At 37.6% G+C, this 17,314-nt stretch overlaps 1 protein-coding gene across 4 annotated transcripts in view; it reads right to left on the minus strand.

Moving 5' to 3' along the window:
- The window catches only part of EPS8 (EGFR pathway substrate 8, signaling adaptor), a 188,124-nt gene that overhangs the window by 111,517 nt on the left and 59,293 nt on the right, over positions 1–17,314 (minus strand). For 3 of the 4 annotated variants that reach the window (XM_078450070.2, XM_078450068.2, XM_078450069.2), the window contains exon 2: positions 16,669–16,739. The gene's annotated coding sequence lies outside the window, so the exon portion shown is untranslated. Of the gene's footprint in view, positions 1–7,973; positions 8,074–16,668; positions 16,740–17,314 lie in introns of those variants that run through there. The other variant, XM_060658273.3, reaches the window with a different exon arrangement.

The following is a 17,314-nucleotide window of genomic DNA, read 5'->3' on the forward strand; positions in this document are numbered from 1 at the left end:
ATTACATTTTCAAGTCTACAGATGGTTTGAGTCTCCAATAAGAGAAGTACGAATTTGAGAAAAATGAACTGCAAAATTAGGTAACAGGGTATATATAAGGGAACAAAATGGTAGTTTCACCTTAAAGTAGCAAAGTTTTAGGTACATACTCAGGGAAACACCACACAAACTCATTTGATTATGGATATTGTGTGTCAATTTTCCACTTAGGAATCCCCATACAGTTCCAGGAAGTCACACCCTTATTTGACAACTACAATCAAAAAGAAAAAAAAAAAACAAAACACAAACATTTTTTAATGGTGAAAACAAAAAAGTGATGTCTCATTTCTATTCAAGTTCTATAATCAAAGACAAGTAGTAAAGTGCAAAGACCTCAGTACTAAGAAACTGAAGGCTTGTGTTGAAGCATCAACTCTGCCACTTAGTAGCTCTATAACCTCAGGCAAGTAACTTAATCTCTCTCAGCCTCCATTTCCTCACCTGTAAAATGAGATCAATGAGACAAATTGGTGAGCTCCCATTCAGATCTATTCTAGAACATTCTCACAGTTCAAATTTAAAAACAGAAAATCTACTTAATTAGATTTTGGCTAAATCACTGTAAATGGCAGTTTTACACTTTTCAACAGAAAATGGTAAATTATCAGAAAAATTAAATCACCGAATGAATAGTCAGGAAATCTAATGACAAATGAGGAAAAAGTATTAGTTGCTATGAGGACATTTGTCAATTTACCTCACAAATTATGAAATAACACATTTCAGAGGCCCCCCAATTTCTGCTAAAAAATTCCAATTTAAATACAGACTCTTCTAAAACAAATAGGTATAAAGAATTTCTGGGAGGCAGGAAAAGTGGAAGCTTTTGGCATGTAGTACCAATATTTCCTATCATTATTAAGATTTCACTCAGAACTTCCTTATTTCACCTGACTCACATGGTACTAGCCTTCATAATTGACTCAGTGAATGCATATCAGAAGAACTAACAGATGTTCCTTGTAAAACGGCATTTTGTAAACCTATATCATCCTCCAAACCTTTGTTTTCCATAAAATGTTACTCTCAAAAAAAAAAAAAAAAAAGATACGAGTACTTATTTTATTAAATAATAAAGTGCTTCTGGATTCTTTCATCAGTGCTTCTGGATTCTTTAGTGTCGTTCGGAAAGAAAATGGCATTTCATATAAGCCTACTGATGCTTTCTAGAGTATTTTTACCATAACTCTGTAATACAGTCAAGAAATTATCACATTAGCCATATAATGAGACTCAACTGCTCTTGAGTATTGTAATCATGTGCTATAGCACTGGGAAGAAAGGGAGGGAGGAAGAAAAGGAGGAGGGGGAAATCAACAGATACAGAAAACAAAGGCTCATAAGGACCTATCTTATCAAAAAATAAGAAATGCCCAAGTTTAATTTCAAAGCATATACCTACTGAAATACTGCAAAGAACCATCACATATACACTTCAACAAGTTAACTGAGCAAGCAGGCTTGAAAAAGTAAATCAGGAAGCATTACAATACAGAAAGAAATGCATGTTTTCAGAGCAGCAGTTTAGAAAAAGCTGTAGAAATAGCTATCAGAATGACATAGCTTATGTCATCCTTCAAAAATAAAACCTGCAATTAAATTTGCACATCAAATGATCCTTAAAGCTCATGTGTTACCAATAAAGAGGGGCGGCAGAGGGCACTTAAATCAGACAAGCTGTGTCAGTGGCACATAGTACTGTGGTCATATAAAGAGAAGCCATTACAGCAAAGCTTTAACAGGATCTGAAGTGGAATGTCACAGTGAAACACCGATATTAAACTGCCAGAGGCTATATTCATTTCAAAAAGTGATTTAACTTCTTTGAATATCACCAGGCTAGAGTCTGCACAGGCAGAAGAATATATAACTACATGGCCTTTGGCTGAAGTGTTAATACGTTGCAAGTTTACCGCGGTTGAGCAAAATATTAAGGATTACTTTCAAGTTTATTTCTCGTCAATAAAATATTGATCCTCCAAAAAACTTAAGCTTTATTTAATCTGCAGTTTCAAGACCTTCGAATGACAATTGTAACACTAGTATCTAATTCCTCTGTATTTGGGAGATGGACCTATGGAAAAGAGGTTAAATAAACCCATGTCAAGAGGTGAAATGTTATGGTCCAAAGACCAATGGGTTTGAAACCTAAAAGCTTAATTTTTTCCCCTGGCTCTATCATTTAGTATCACATGACCTTAGACAAATCATTAATGTAGGCAATAGAACATAGTTGTAAAAAACTCAGGTTCATGTGCAAAACAGGTACAAACACCAGTGCTATTATTTACAGCTGTATCACTTTGGCCAAGTTACTCCACCAAATCTATCTGCTTGTCTATGAAATAAAAATAATAGTATCTTCTTCAGAGAGACTGAATGAAACAATGCATAAAAGAGCACAGTGTAATAAAGTGGTTAACTAAGTATTAAATGGTGAGCTTAAAGAACATCCCTATTTCTCTTAGTTTTCTTTACCTTTTAAGTAATCTACCTTAGATGTTGTCTTAGAATAATTTCCTGTGCTCCATGTTGTCTTTATCAGGTCACTGGTTACTTAAGAAAACTGAGTTCCCTCCATATTAAAAAAAGTTTGTTCACAACTAGGTAACCTTCTGTATTTGCCTTTAAAATCCTCTTTCACTTTGGTCAGACAGATAATGTGACCACAGGTCAATGATCTGTGACCCTATTTAGTCAACTAGCCCAAACCTTTTGATATTTTTGACAAAATTCCTAAAGTCTTGTTGACATCAACTTGATTGTCAAGTTATCCAGAGGGCCCTTGGAAAATCTTAAAGGATTTGTCTCTCATCTTATGCAAGAGAGATGTTAATATAATTAGGTTTGACATGGGAAAGACTGAAATAAGAAGTGGTGGTAAACATTCAGGCTATGTTTTATGGATACATCGTATTAAGATAGGTATTCCAGAAGTCACACAAAGTTCATAGAAATTTGTCACCACCCTCTATCCAATTATCATCTTAGATTGTTGTATACCATAGAAATAACTAATTTTCCTATCAAATGAACTCTCATCAGAATTTTAACCGTACCAGGGTGCCTGGGTGGCTCAGTTAAGCATCCCACTTCGGCTCAGGTCATGATCTCACAGCTCGTGAGTTTGAGTCCCGCGTCGGGCTCCGTGCTGACAGCTCAGAGTTACTGTTCTGCTCCGATTCTTTCCTAAAAGTGTTTACAATCATCTACTATGAGAATGCTCTATGATGGTATCACTTGAAAAACTTTGACACTATGCCACTGGAATGGGTAAGAATTTCCAGAACTGATGTAGGAGCTGATAGACTCGTAAACCTGTTAACCCAAGAGCAAGCAGAGTAAGAATTAATTATAAGGGACTGAATGGACTGATATGGATGATTGTAACTTCTGTTTGAAGTAGCACTTGTTCTTTAATGTTGTGTTTTTCCAATTTAAGGAAACCTTTTTCTCTTTCCTTTTGAGCTACTTATAACTCACAGCAATTTGGTAAATTATACTTCTGTAAACAGAATTGAAGCATTTCTCTTTTCTCCCCAACTCATCTCTCCAGAATTTGAGAATTCTTACTGAGTATTCTTATTTTCATGGCAATATAGTTATTTGCTAAGTTCAATAAAAATCGGTCCTCCTTGTAACGGGACACAATTGTAAACATTGCTTATATTAGAAAGGCTTTGACTGGAATGTCATATTTGAAAATGATGTGCACAGAATCAGATGTGACCAGACAGCTTCAAGGAACTAAGGTTAGCTTTAAGGAGCCAATGCTTATAAAGCTACCCTTCTAAAAACTACCTGGTAGCTTGCTTATAGGATTTCTGCCTAACAGGTGGGTACCCTTACTTCCTAGCCGAATCCAGGAACCTCAGGATACTTGGGGGATCTCAAGAACAGAGGACTTTACTCACATTTATAAGTGTTACAGGCAAAATCTGACAGTGAGTCACTGGCTGAGTCTACAAGCTTCAAGAGCCTTTTGAAAGTCCAATCTATGATTCCTCATTAGAAGTTCCAGCAAAGCGGGGGTGCCTAAGTGGCTCAATCAGTTAAGCAACCAGACTCTTGATCTCAGCTCATGATTCATGAGATTGAGCCCCACATCAAGCTCTGTGCTGACAGCGTAGAGCCTGCTTTGGATTCTGTCTCCCCTCTCTCTGCCCTTCCCCTGTGCGCATGCACTCTCTCTCTCTCTCCCTTTCCTCTTTCAAAATAAATAAATAAACTTAAAAAAAGTTTTGGCAAAGCAGACTTTTAAAAAGTATATATGGTCAACCACTATCCTTGCTGCACCGATATGATCATGCCAAGTTAATGAAACTAGACTCATGTGGCAAACAGATTGGTCTTACTTAAATTATCTTTGATAGAAATGAGGGTGACTATAAAGACAAAAATTGTGTTTCAATGGAAAACTACAGCATACCCATGTGGGTGTTAAATTCTAGTCCTCTTCATTGTCTTTAAGGTTTTGTTTTCTACCTACAAAGTAGATGGGATCCTGAATTCTTCTAGTCTCCTCCAATATCTAGCTACAATTCTCCAAACTAATGTTTCCAATTTTTCTCCCACCCTTCTGACTTGGAATTACTAAAAATTAAAACTGCCTTTTTCCCAAAGCCCTGCAAGTTGAAGCTGGACAACTTGAGATCAATTTCAGAGAAATCACCACAACAACTCATATATGGACAACCCTTCCTGCCTACTGCTATGTGGGCCACTCAGAAAGTTCACCAGAACACCTGATGACATCACCAGAGACATTCAAACTGCAAACCAGGAAAACCTGCCAGGTTACTACCATCTGCTCTCACCCTATCTGAAGATGCTTTGAGTCAAGCATCTATAAATATTCTTGATGACTAACTGCCCTCTGGACTCAAAAACCACGTTCATTGGTTAATGGTTTGTTCTAACCATTAACCATTAACCTTTTCTTTTTCTTTGGTATCCACAGAAATGTCCAGGACTGAGAAACTGGTTCAACAGATAATCTACTAAATCAGTTTCTAGACCTTGGAAGTTCTTGGGGGAAGTTTCAGATAGGGGAACAAATGACATGTTTTAGGACAAGCTAACCCTAAAATATGGAACCTTGGCATATTGGATATTTAGGGTAAAGGAGTTTGAGAAAATGGAAGAAGCAGGAAGATCACTCTGACCTTCCCTGGCCCTTCTCTCCTGAAATAGGTCATAAAACCCTAGTGTGAGAGATGCCCTCCATTCACCAGGAAGAAAGGAGCATCCTTATCTCTGAAGACAAAGGGACACTGAGAAGAATCAGAACAAACAGGCTTTGCTAAATCTCCTCCAGTTTACTATATTTATCCCATACTCTTTATTCTATCATATTCCTCCATAACTGATCAGTTTTCATCTAACCTAGATAAAAATACTCAGGCCTCCTTTTTCCTTTCTTTATGAAGGCTCCTATCTCATGAAAACCTTCTATTAAATAAATCTGTATTCTTTTCTCCTATTAATCCTTCTTTGTCAGTTTAATTTACAGATCCAGAGACCCTAAGAGAGCTGAGGAAAACTTTTTCCTCCCCTACACTCCACAGATGCTATACTTATACTCTCATCAAAACTATATGTATATCACTTGTAAAAATCTATCCCAATTTGAAGGAGAAAAAACTTTTTATGCCATTCTTAGTTCAGCAGTGATCTTTCACTAAAACCTTAACCTCAAATTTTTCTTGCTGATTTTTCACTTTTTCGTTGAGATCAATAGGATTCATTCTGTTAGCTACCAGCATGGGTTTTTTTTATTATGTATGTACAAGACACAAACATGCATAACATTTTTCCTCTAGACCAAAATAAACATACACCTTGCATTGAGGTTCTCAGTGTCAAGTTCTAAGTTAGAAAACTATAATGTAGACCTATTCTACATCTATTAAAAAAAAGAAAAGATAGTAGGTTAGGTCTTTTGGTACTCTCAACAATGTCAGTCAAAGAAAGACAGATGTATGTTTTCACTCATATGTGGGACTTGAGACAACTTAATGGAGGACCATGGGGGAAGGGAAGGGGAAAAAGTAGTTTCAGAGAGGGAGGCAAACCATAAGAGACTCTTGAATGCAAAGAACAAACTAAGGGTTTATGGGGTGGGAGCAGAGGAGAGGGGAAATGGCTGATGGGCATTGAGAAGGACACTTGTTGGGATGAGTACTGGGTGTTCTTTGTAAGTGATAAATCACGGGAATCTACCAGCAAAACCAAGAGCACACTGTATAAACTGTATGTTAGCTAGCTTGACAATAAATTATTCATATATATATATATATATATATATATGAAGAATATCAGACATGATTCCCTAAATTAACAACCACATTTGTGTATCTTTTTATAAATCTGATACATGTGGTAAAACTTTCTTTATATACCTGCCTAGATTATTCTAATTACATTTAATCCAAAACCAAAAGTGCCTGTTGACCAACTCCCAAGTTAAAATCATTTTATACTGCAGGGCATCTCTGTGGTTCAGCTGGTTAAGGGTCCAATTCTTGATTTCAGCTCAGGTCAGGATCTCAAGGTAGTGAGACTGAGCCCTGTGTTGGACTACAGGCTGGGTATGGAGCATGCTTAAGATTGTCTCTCTCCCCCAGGCACCTGGGTGGCTCAGTTGGTTAGGCATCCAACTTCGGCTGAGGTAATGATCTCACAGTTTGAGTTCCAGCTCTGCATGGTGCTTGGTCCTTGCTGACAGTGCGGAGCCTGCTTGGGATTCTGTCTCTCTCTCTCTGCCCCCGTCGCTCTCTGCCTCTCCCCAACTCGCTCGCGACCTCTCTTCTCAGAATAAACTTAAAAAGGATTCTCTCTCTCTCTCCTTCTTCCTCTGCTCCTCTCCAACATGCACACACACTCTCTCTCTCAAAAAAAAAGATCATTTTATACTGCAGAAGAAAAAACTTACACATTAACTTAATGCTAACTCTTAACCTCTTCCATCTCAACGAGGGCACAACTTAATTTTTACTGCAAACACAGAATTCAATTTTAAGATAACCAATATGTTGACTGTGCTAGTATTAAAGCATTATTTCATTTCTGTAAGGATGCCTGTTGTCATTCTTTCTTAACTTCCTACTGACTTTGAATATTACAGTACTCATTAACAGAAAAGCTGTATGGTTTCATAATAAGGAATCAAAATATCACCCAAGGGTCAGTCAGTCCCTCTCTAATGCTCATGAACTTTCAGAACTTAGTGTCAAAATATAATCCTTATCCAAGACTCCTGGGATAAATCGTGCACTTCACATGTATGGTATTGTCTCAAATACCACCAAAAAGTCTCCATCAACTGACTTCGACATTAGAGAAGGACTAAGATGCTAACAAGGCAGATTTTCTGACTGTCAATAAGTTTTGGCAAAAGCTTTCTATATCTTTAAATACAGAAATTAATTCAAATCAGCAATAATCTTACTTTAAAATTTGGCTGCTATAGCATAATAAGTACATGTTGAATAGGGGGTTACATGGCTCTTTAGATTTTTACATGCATCTTGTAGAAAGACACATACATATGCATAACTCCCACACAAAATTTTCCTGGCTGGTCTTGCTCCATTTTGCAAGGGGGCTTGTTTACAGACAAGCCAGTATCTCCAAGGAACAGATACTACTTTATTGTTAAAACGTATCAGTCTTCAAGGTTTCCCCCCCTCCCAAACTAAAATACCATAAGATGCATTAGAATAATGAGTCTTATATCATTTTGATTCATTTAACAATGAAATAAAATTCGATGTCAAAACAAAAGATCACATAGGCATCCTGTTAGGGAACATAAAAAACATCTACTTTGTTTACTTCGAGGCAAATACTCTTCTGCATTCTATTAGGATACCACTAGCCCAGGGATCCACACCAATAAATCAGGATAAACCAGCAGATCTTATACTTACCTGCTAGATCTCCAAACCAAGTTCATTCACAGGGACTTCCAGTAATTACAGCAGCAACATGCTTTATCTCTACCACTAGCTTTGCAATGACTGAAATCACTCTCAGAGGATGTGTGGGCACACACAGTATATAGTTTACATAGCACTTTCACTTACGTTATTAATTCTTTGACTTTTGTCACCTTATCAAAAATTATACAATGGGGTTACACTAGCAACTCTTAGTCACACAGTTCCTTACCCACTACTCGGTACTGACCTTGGACTTCAGACCTGTAGAAATCTCATTACAACAGCCCTGATTCACCAACAAAGAACAGAGAGATGAATGAAGAAAAAAAAATAACAAATGAGGGGGGAAATATGAATTTTAAAAATTCATAAGCTCTGTCAATAAACAGTGTCTTAAACATTTGTTGAAATTTGTCTCAGGTGAGTACTGAAGGGGAAGGAGAACTTTTCCTTTGTCCCTTTCCAGGTTCTCCGGCTGGTCTAACAACAAATTGACATAAAACGGATGAACAGGAGAATAACAAAATTAATTCATACATATGGGAGCTCAAAGAAACATGAATTTCAAAGAAATCACCAAAACAAGGAGATTTTACATCTTTTAGACAAAGAAAAAGTACATTCATGAGGAAATGACAAGACAAAGGGGTTTGTGCTTGTGGTAGGAAATTAGTAAGGAAGCAGTAACAAGGTTTGTTTATACAAGCTTCTCGGACTTGAATTCCCTCTCTTTGGTAAATAAGGATGCTTTTTACTCTCCAGGTGCAGGGGGGGTACCCTTCACACGGAGAATTTAATTCCTGCTTTCAGAGGGAGAGAAGAGGGTCAGTGTCCTTCTGGCACAGGCTGTTTCTTAAGTGACTTTAATCCACAATAATCGTTATGCCAAAGTGGTATATTCTGGGGCAGCCTGTCCTGAACCCATCAGTGTGCTGACTTGCTCATAGAAAATGTAGAATTCTCCCTTTAGGTTGTATTAGAGATATAAACACACACTCTAAATACAGACTGCCCTTCAGGTTAATCTGTATTACAGAAGTACATATACACGCTAAAAGCATACAAGTAGCACAGGTATATGCATAAACATTGAACACCACATAAATCTAATGAAATCACACTTGTGTATAAACAAAAGATCAGAAGACTTTAATAGGATGACCAGTGAGGAGTCAGTCAGTTTACATAAAAACTGAATAAATAAAAGGTTTCAGGAAGCAAATTGTCACTTCTTTTCCAGTAAGGTGAGAAAGCCTTCGTGGGGAGTTTAATATCTGAAGATAATTTCCCAAAAAAAACTGAAGAGCCTGATAAAGCAAGGAGGATTGTTTTCTTTCACATGACAGACAAGTTGAAAAGAATACAAACAGAAAAACATCAAGAAAGAAGAGGGTTCATTACTGTCAAGGACGGCAGAGTGGTGGGTCTGGGGGAGAGGGCTGCGATTTTCATATTCACCTACGGGATAGGAAGTTCAGTCCCTGTGGCTTCTCAGGAAAAAACATCTTACAAACAAATCACCTGGAAAAGGCAGCACTGGCTCCGAATTCAAATATGTGCCAAAGTCAGGAAAAGAACTAGAACAAAAGTTCTACAGTAATACGTGCCAGGTGGATTTATGAAAAACAGTCAAGAGGGAAGTGCCAGGTTTTGTCAAAAGCCTGTTTGTCTATACAGTGACAGCGAGGAGTGAAGAAAAATACATATATATGTATATACATGCATACACACATACAGGATGTTTTCGTGCTGGACACATTAGTGATACAGTAGGCATTCCTCAAAACAGTTAAATAGCAATAAGAGGCAGGTTTTGAAGTGACAATGTATAGCTTTCTCCTTTAATTTATTTAATGCAAATTGGTGATTAATTATCCTGCCTCTCCTTGCCTCCTGAAAGAAGGAATAAATAAATACTTATAGTAACACTATTATGTAGTGTGTACTATATTAGGTATCAATGAAATTATATAGTCATCCTAGAAGCAGAAATGATTGGAATTTTAATTATTTATTTTTAATTTTTTTAATGTTTATTTTTGAGAGAGAGAGAGAGAGCGTGCCAATAGGGGACGGGCCGACAGGGAGGGAGACACAGAATCTGAAGCAGGGTCCAGAGGCCAAGCTGTCAGCACAGAGCCCAACATGGGGCTCCAACTCACAAACCATGAGATCGTGACCTGAGCCAAAGTTGGATGTTTAACTGACTGAGCCACCCAGGCACCCCTATAATTTTATTAATGATGTAGAGATAAAAGAGAAAAATCTCTTCAACTGCAACTAATTAAATGGAAAATCATTTTGATTACTGAGTCATGAGTTAAAGAGGACGTATCATAACCAGAACTGAACTAATTTAAACTTTGTTGCATATGTGACTCCTCAGATTTAAATTATTAAATAGATGAGACTGTAATTCAGTATGTGGTATTTTTTCAGGCTTTGAAATTTACTAGCTCTCTTAAATCCTCATTCCACTCAGGAAATCTTATTAATTTGTGTAAAGTTGAGTTATACACAAGTAACTACAGTTTTACTGTTTAAATCTCACAAGGCCTGTGGCATCTGGGGTTCTCATTGTTTTCCCAGCTGATTTAACTTCTAAAGATCTCGGGCTGTACAGAACTGGGTTCGCTATAGGAGCACTGACCCCAAGCAGGAAACTCTTATCATATCCAGTTTGGCCATTAGGCAAAATAGTGCGTGCATGCGTGTATGTGTGTGTCTATCTCCAAATCAACAAATCATTACCCCCAATTCATTGTTTTGCTTGTATTCGCCCCTCTTCATTCTTGTGTTATATTGTAAACCTAATTGAAATACCTTAATTAATGTTTGTAGAAACCTACAGGTTTAAGACAGCTGATCCACTGCCACAGTTTATGTACATACAGTAAAGCAAAGTATATGAAATGATGACAGAGTAAAATTAAGCAAAAGTAAGAATTAAGAAAATTAAAAATGAATAAACCTTGTTTCTTTTATCATGATGTTTTTGTCCGTTTTCTTCTCTCTCCCCCATTATGCTTCAACAAATGAAGAAAAGTTCACAACTACAGCACAGGATAACAAATCCCCGCCCGTTCTGATTGCAATGCACAAGTTTAAAACCGAACCAAGGAAACCCCTGCTGATTAGCATGAAAGGAAATAATCAACAGATTAAAAGCATTGATGTGGCTAATTCTACTAAATCACTAGTTTTGCATTCTAACTACTTGCTTTTTTTAGTGTGGCCAACTGGTCATAAGAAAACACAGGTGACTTAACCTGGAAGAACCATGCCAACTATAAAACTAAGCAGACTATTTATTCCCATGGTAATAACTCTTAAAACAGACACAGAAGCCAATTCAGAGATTCCATTTTCAAACCAGGCAGCGATTTGGGGGTATATGCATGTATATAATTTAATCAGTGCCCTGTACCAAACTAATAACAGTCCAAGAGATGAAGCTTACAGAAACTACAGCAGTGGCCCTTTTAATATTGACTCCTGATGCATGGTAAGGTAATCTGCTCCTCAGGCAAAGAACCACAGAGGATGTTACAAAAGCACCAGGACAATAATCAGGAACATCCTTCCAGGTGCTGAGTCATTAATTGAATTTCAAAGGTCAGGCATGTCTCTTCAGGGCACCATATCTACTTTAGGAAAGCACATACCTTTTTGCGTGAAAATTTAAGTCTGATAGTTCTGCTTTATGCGTTGAACACAAAAGAACATTACAAATCTAAGATTTATACTTTCGTTACTGTTTTTTGTACTTAGTTCCTTTAACTGTTTCCCCAAGCTCTGCTTTTGAGCCCTTTGCTTTGCAGGTGACTCCGCTAAGGGAACGCTGGTTTGTCCACATATACAGATTTATTAGAGTCCTCTTGCCCCAGATCTACAGGGCCTCTTACCAAACATAAAATGGGCCCCAGACCTACAGATCTGAGGTAGACCTGGAGAGGTGCCACCCAGATATCCCTTCAAGGAATGATTCCTTGTCCCAGCTGCTGGCTGTACAGTCAGCAGACAGCCTTGAGCAATCAGCCCTTTGAGGGATTGCCTCAGGGGCAGTAAGCTACCAAGCCCAAGGTCATGCCCTTCCCAGGGAGGCCCAGGACCAATGAGTGATCAAGGTGGGGGTACAGACATTTGGCCATTTCAGCCCAACACAGGACAACTTTTAGGCCATTTTTGCTCCAAAACTCATGGTGATGTCAGCAGTCTGTCATTGGTCCTGCAATGTAACCTGACTCCCCGCCCCACTGCCTAATCATGCTATATCTAAGATTTTAAGTAAGCTTTACTGAAAACAGTCATTTCAGAGATACTATTTCCAGAAACAGTTAAAGCACAATATATTTTGATATCAAACTTTGGGAGCAAAATATTTAAGCCGGTAAAAATATGCTAAAAAACACAAAAACATAAAAAGACAAGCCACAGACTAGAATATTTACAAATCATATTTCTTTTAACATTTCTTTCAAGGCAGGTGTACTGGTGACAAATTCCCAGTGCGGTGTTGTCCTTGTTTTGTCTCAGAAGGTCTTTATGTCTCCATTTTTGAAGGATAACTTTCCTGGATACAGAATTCTAGACTGGTGGTTTGGATTTGGTTTTCCCATAATGTTTTTGTTTTGTTTTTAAAGTAGGCTTCATGCCCAGCATGGAGTGCAATGCTGGGCTTGAACTCACAACCCTGAGATCAAGACCTGAGCTGCGATCGAGTTAGATGCATCACTGACTGGGCCACCCAGGCACTCCATGGTTTTCCCATAACTTTAAGTATTTCACTTTATATTCTTTTCTTGTTTACATGGTTTTTGAGGAGAAGACCAGTGTGATTCCTCTAAAGGTGAGCTACATCATGTTAGCCACTATTAAGAATAAAAGCACAGAGGTGCCTGGGTGGCTCAGTTGGTTAAACATCCAACTTCAGCTCAGGTCATGATCTCCTGGTTCATGGGTTCAAGGCCTGCATTGGGCTCTGGGCTAATGGCACAGAGCCTGCTTCAGATCCTCTGTCTCCCTCTCTCTCTGCCTCTCTCTCTCAAAAATAAAAAAATAAAAATAACAGCACAGCCTTTCCCTTTAGCATTTGATTCCATATTGCCAGTTTAATTTAATCAATGCATATTCCAAACACTGAGCTAAGTACTTGGAGATGATCAAAAAAATAGAGATTCAATAGGATACACTGGAACTAGGTTGTTCATGTCTACAGGGAGCCTAGAAACTCGGGGACTTTAAGACAGAACATTCTATTTTGTAAAGGAAACTATGAAGTTTTTGAGGGCAGAGACTTTATCTTCATTGTGGCCTAGTACTACTCAACCTTCTTTACATTTGCTTCCTGGTTTACTAAGGAGAATTATAAACTTGATAATGAGACACACAACAAATCTGTACCAGTCTTAGTTGGTCTCTGATTGTGGTGGACTCCACACCATATTCCCCATAGTGACCACATTCTCAAGTTATAATAGAGCATGCTCCTCCTTGCCTTCACCCCTCCTCAGAAAATAACTACGCTTCCCATATAACCACAAAAATACAGACAAACAGCATCACCTCCCTTATCTCCATGTAAATATGAGAATCTTTTTTTAAGAAACTCTTTAATTGCACAAAAGGTCTATTAGACGTTAAGTATTGCTTCAAAAATGGATTCACAAATGACAAGTTTACATATGACATTTAAATATTCCATTTACTCATTTCAGAAATGCATCTCAGGCAGAAAGTTCAGTCAACAATATATCTTATGGTATCTTAAAAGCCTGTCTTTATATCATCTGGAAATAAATCCTTGTTGGATAGAATAATCTTGTTACCCCAATTTTTTGCTGATTTCATCAAATCCCCTGCACAGAATCTTTGTCATCTTGGAAATATTTATTCCCTTTTCAAAATAGTTTTAAGAGTTAAATTCAGAATATAAAACTTTAAAACAAACTTTTCACCATTTTAAATGTTTCACACACTCAGGTCTTTCTCACCTCATGCAAACCTCACACCAAAGATTCAAAGAGCTAGGGTATTTTCCAAATAGAAACATCTGTTTTTTCTGGTATTCTTGCATAAAAAGATTTCACTGCATTTTATGTGTCAGTAATTTCAATCATCCCCAAACTGATAGCAAGAAGCCACCTGATGTGCTGTTATCTCATCCCGATATCTTGTATGCTCACACTCTAAAATGAAAGAAAATAAAGTGTGCCTGTATGCAGGCAAAAGAAAGCTGAATGATTAATTGCTATATATGTCTCTTCTTTAAAATCTGACTTGGTAGCTGAATTTTTTCATCATATCCAAAAAACAGAAACACATACTGAAAAAGGTAAAATTTTTAAGTGGTTAATACTTTTAGTGTATTGTTTCTGCAAAGGTAAACAGTTTAAATAACTGCTTACTTCCAAGGGCTAAGTCTGAAGTGAAACTGTGTATTTCCTAAAACTCTAGTGCTATTCTCAGAAACAGCTCATTAGCTACCAATTAACCCATTTCTGTAAGTCTCTAGTAATCTTACACATGCTGACCTACCTCTAGGCTTGGACCTTCTCATGGTAACGAAGACGAAGGGTGTATCAAAGAATCCATATCTACACACAATTTCAACAGCAGACTTTTGTCAATACTGCATTGTGTCTCTAGCTCACTGGTACAAAACTCCTTTTGGGCTTCATCTCACAACCATGACAATGATAACAAATTGCAGGAAGAGGATGAATCACCAATGACAATAACTACCTAAGCACAAATTTGTGCTCCATACTGTATTGGGCACTTTCTGTATGCTATCTCAATTCAATCCTTACAATTTTATGATGTCAGTAACACTATACCTACTTTACAACTATAAAATTTGAGGTTCAAGAGACTACATGTCCTAAATTTTACAAGTGTTGGATGGTGAAAGCTGTGAACAGGCTTTCCTCCTACAGCCTACACGCACTATCTAGATAAAAAGGCAATTGGTAAAACCCCTCTACGATTATGTTTCTTTAGACTGGTCAATTACTTTTTTGGGGGAAACCAAAGAAATGACTTTTAGGTGGAACTAAATAAGCCAGTTGTTTAGTAAGTCACAAACAACATTTCTTAAAAATACAAAAGAATATGACTGGCAATTGTATTAAGAGAGCACAAAAGTAGTTGCTAGATGACTCAGCCAAGCAATAAATTAGAGGTTAGAGCAAGAGAATTAAAACTGTTGAAACCGGATTGAAGATTAAAAGACAGGTGGCTGATGGCTGTGAGGGACCTTGAACACCGCCCCCGCAGTCATTCAACAAGGAACTGAGTAAGTACATTGTATGAGAGCAACTGCAATGTTAAGACAAAAGATAACCAAATGATCTAGCTACAGCAACAGCCACTGCACTAGAATCCATAATATCTGAAGACAGAGTGCAGGAAGACGGTAATTTTACTACCATCTGACCGGTATTTCTCTCCCAAGATATAAGGAAATACTCTTAAAACATAGTTACTAGAAAGAAATATCATAACCACAATTGCTAAATAGTATCCTGGCACCTTTAAAAAGCTTCAGGATACAATTTGGGACACCCAGAATAAAAGGTTATGTGCAAATCCTAAGCCCAAAAACAGATAAAGACATGACGTGTGCCGGGTGAGTTGAAGAAAAACAAGAGAAATAAAGGAAGTTAAGAAGACAAACAAAACAAACAAATTTATGAAGCTAAAAGAAACACCCACTCAGTATTACTCAAGCAAGCCTCAGATCACCTATACCAAGGTATCCAGATGAATGGCTAAAACCCCAAGGAAGAGAAAAATCAGAACTAGATTTTTTCCCCCACATCAAGAATGTAAAATACAGAATATAAAAATATTGAAAATAATGTGTACAGGTTTTTAATAGAAAATGCATTTAAATATTGAGATATAATTTGCATACCATAAAACTCACCCTTTTAAAGTGAACAATTCAGTACATCTGAACTATTATTAATAATACTTTGTTTCACACACATACACACAAAGAAAATGCATTTAGTAATCCACAGATTAACAATTCCTTCAAATACATCCCAGTAAATAAAGACATTTTTAATTCTAAAAATGCCAGTACTTTCCAAGCCACCCAAGTGGTTTTGTTTTCTTTCCTCTGCTGCTTCTTCCTCCTCTTACTTTCCCCTCTTCTTTTTGTGCTTGCCATTTTTCTCAGAAATAATATAGAAGATGGCACAGTCTTCCTACCGTTCCGCTGCTAGTAGGCTACAGTAACATCCAAAATTTCATACTCATAAAGATTCTATGCATATAACTGTTAAGACCCATTGAACTTACTGACAGTTGACAGTTTTAGTACCTCTACCTACCGTTTTTCTTAATGAAACACTTACATATCCATGATCTCAATTTATTTTCAAAACATGTAATCTGGAAGGTAAGCTGAGTCAACAGTCCCATCATCCCTCTTTTAAAAACAGGCAAACTGACACAAAGAAGTCAAGTAAGCAGGGCACCACACCAACGGCCCCTGCAGCAGGACTGGGCATGAAGGCAGGGGCAAGCCCTAGATTCAGCCCAGGACTCTCAGGCTCACACTCAGCACTTCATGTGTAACTGTAGTGTTTCTCAGAGTACATGCGAATGTCAAAATTTCCTGAGAAACAGCAGATAGCTTGAAATACACTCATCTCTCTACAAGTGGACTCACCTCAAAAATGAAAATATGCTCCAATTCTCATTTTTCCACTTCAGTCCAACGAGAGCTGTGTTAAAGATGACCTGTACATAAAAATAAGTGAATACAAATTAAATTCCACTTTGAAGCACAGTATGAAAGCAGCAGTCGTTTTTGCGTAAAACAGGTATGTTCTCTTTTAAATTTTTTGTTCTCTTTATGTAGTGAAAAATTATATGGATGGAAAAGATAAAAAAGAAAGAAATCATAAGGGATCAAATATTGGGATCGGCATATTAACACGCCCTCTGATTTAGTCCTGCATTGCAGTAACTCTGAGAAGTACTAACTTCCAAACGAACTACAATTCTAAGACTTATTACACTAGGATTTGAATGGACCAAATGCCTCAGAGGTACTTTATTTTGCAACTTTTTTTTTTTTTTTTCAACGTTTTTTATTATTTTTGGGACAGAGAGAGACAGAGCATGAACGGGGGAGGGGCAGAGAGAGAGGGAGACACAGAATCGGAAACAGGCTCCAGGCTCCGAGCCATCAGCCCAGAGCCTGACGCGGGGCTCGAACTCACGGACCGCGAGATCGTGACCTGGCTGAAGTCGGACGCTTAACCGACTGCGCCACCCAGGCGCCCCTATTTTGCAACTTTTAACATTTTCCT

Source organism: Panthera onca, chromosome B4 (assembly GCF_046562875.1).
Source record: "Panthera onca isolate mPanOnc1 chromosome B4, mPanOnc1 haplotype 2, whole genome shotgun sequence".
NCBI lineage: Eukaryota > Metazoa > Chordata > Mammalia > Carnivora > Felidae > Panthera > Panthera onca.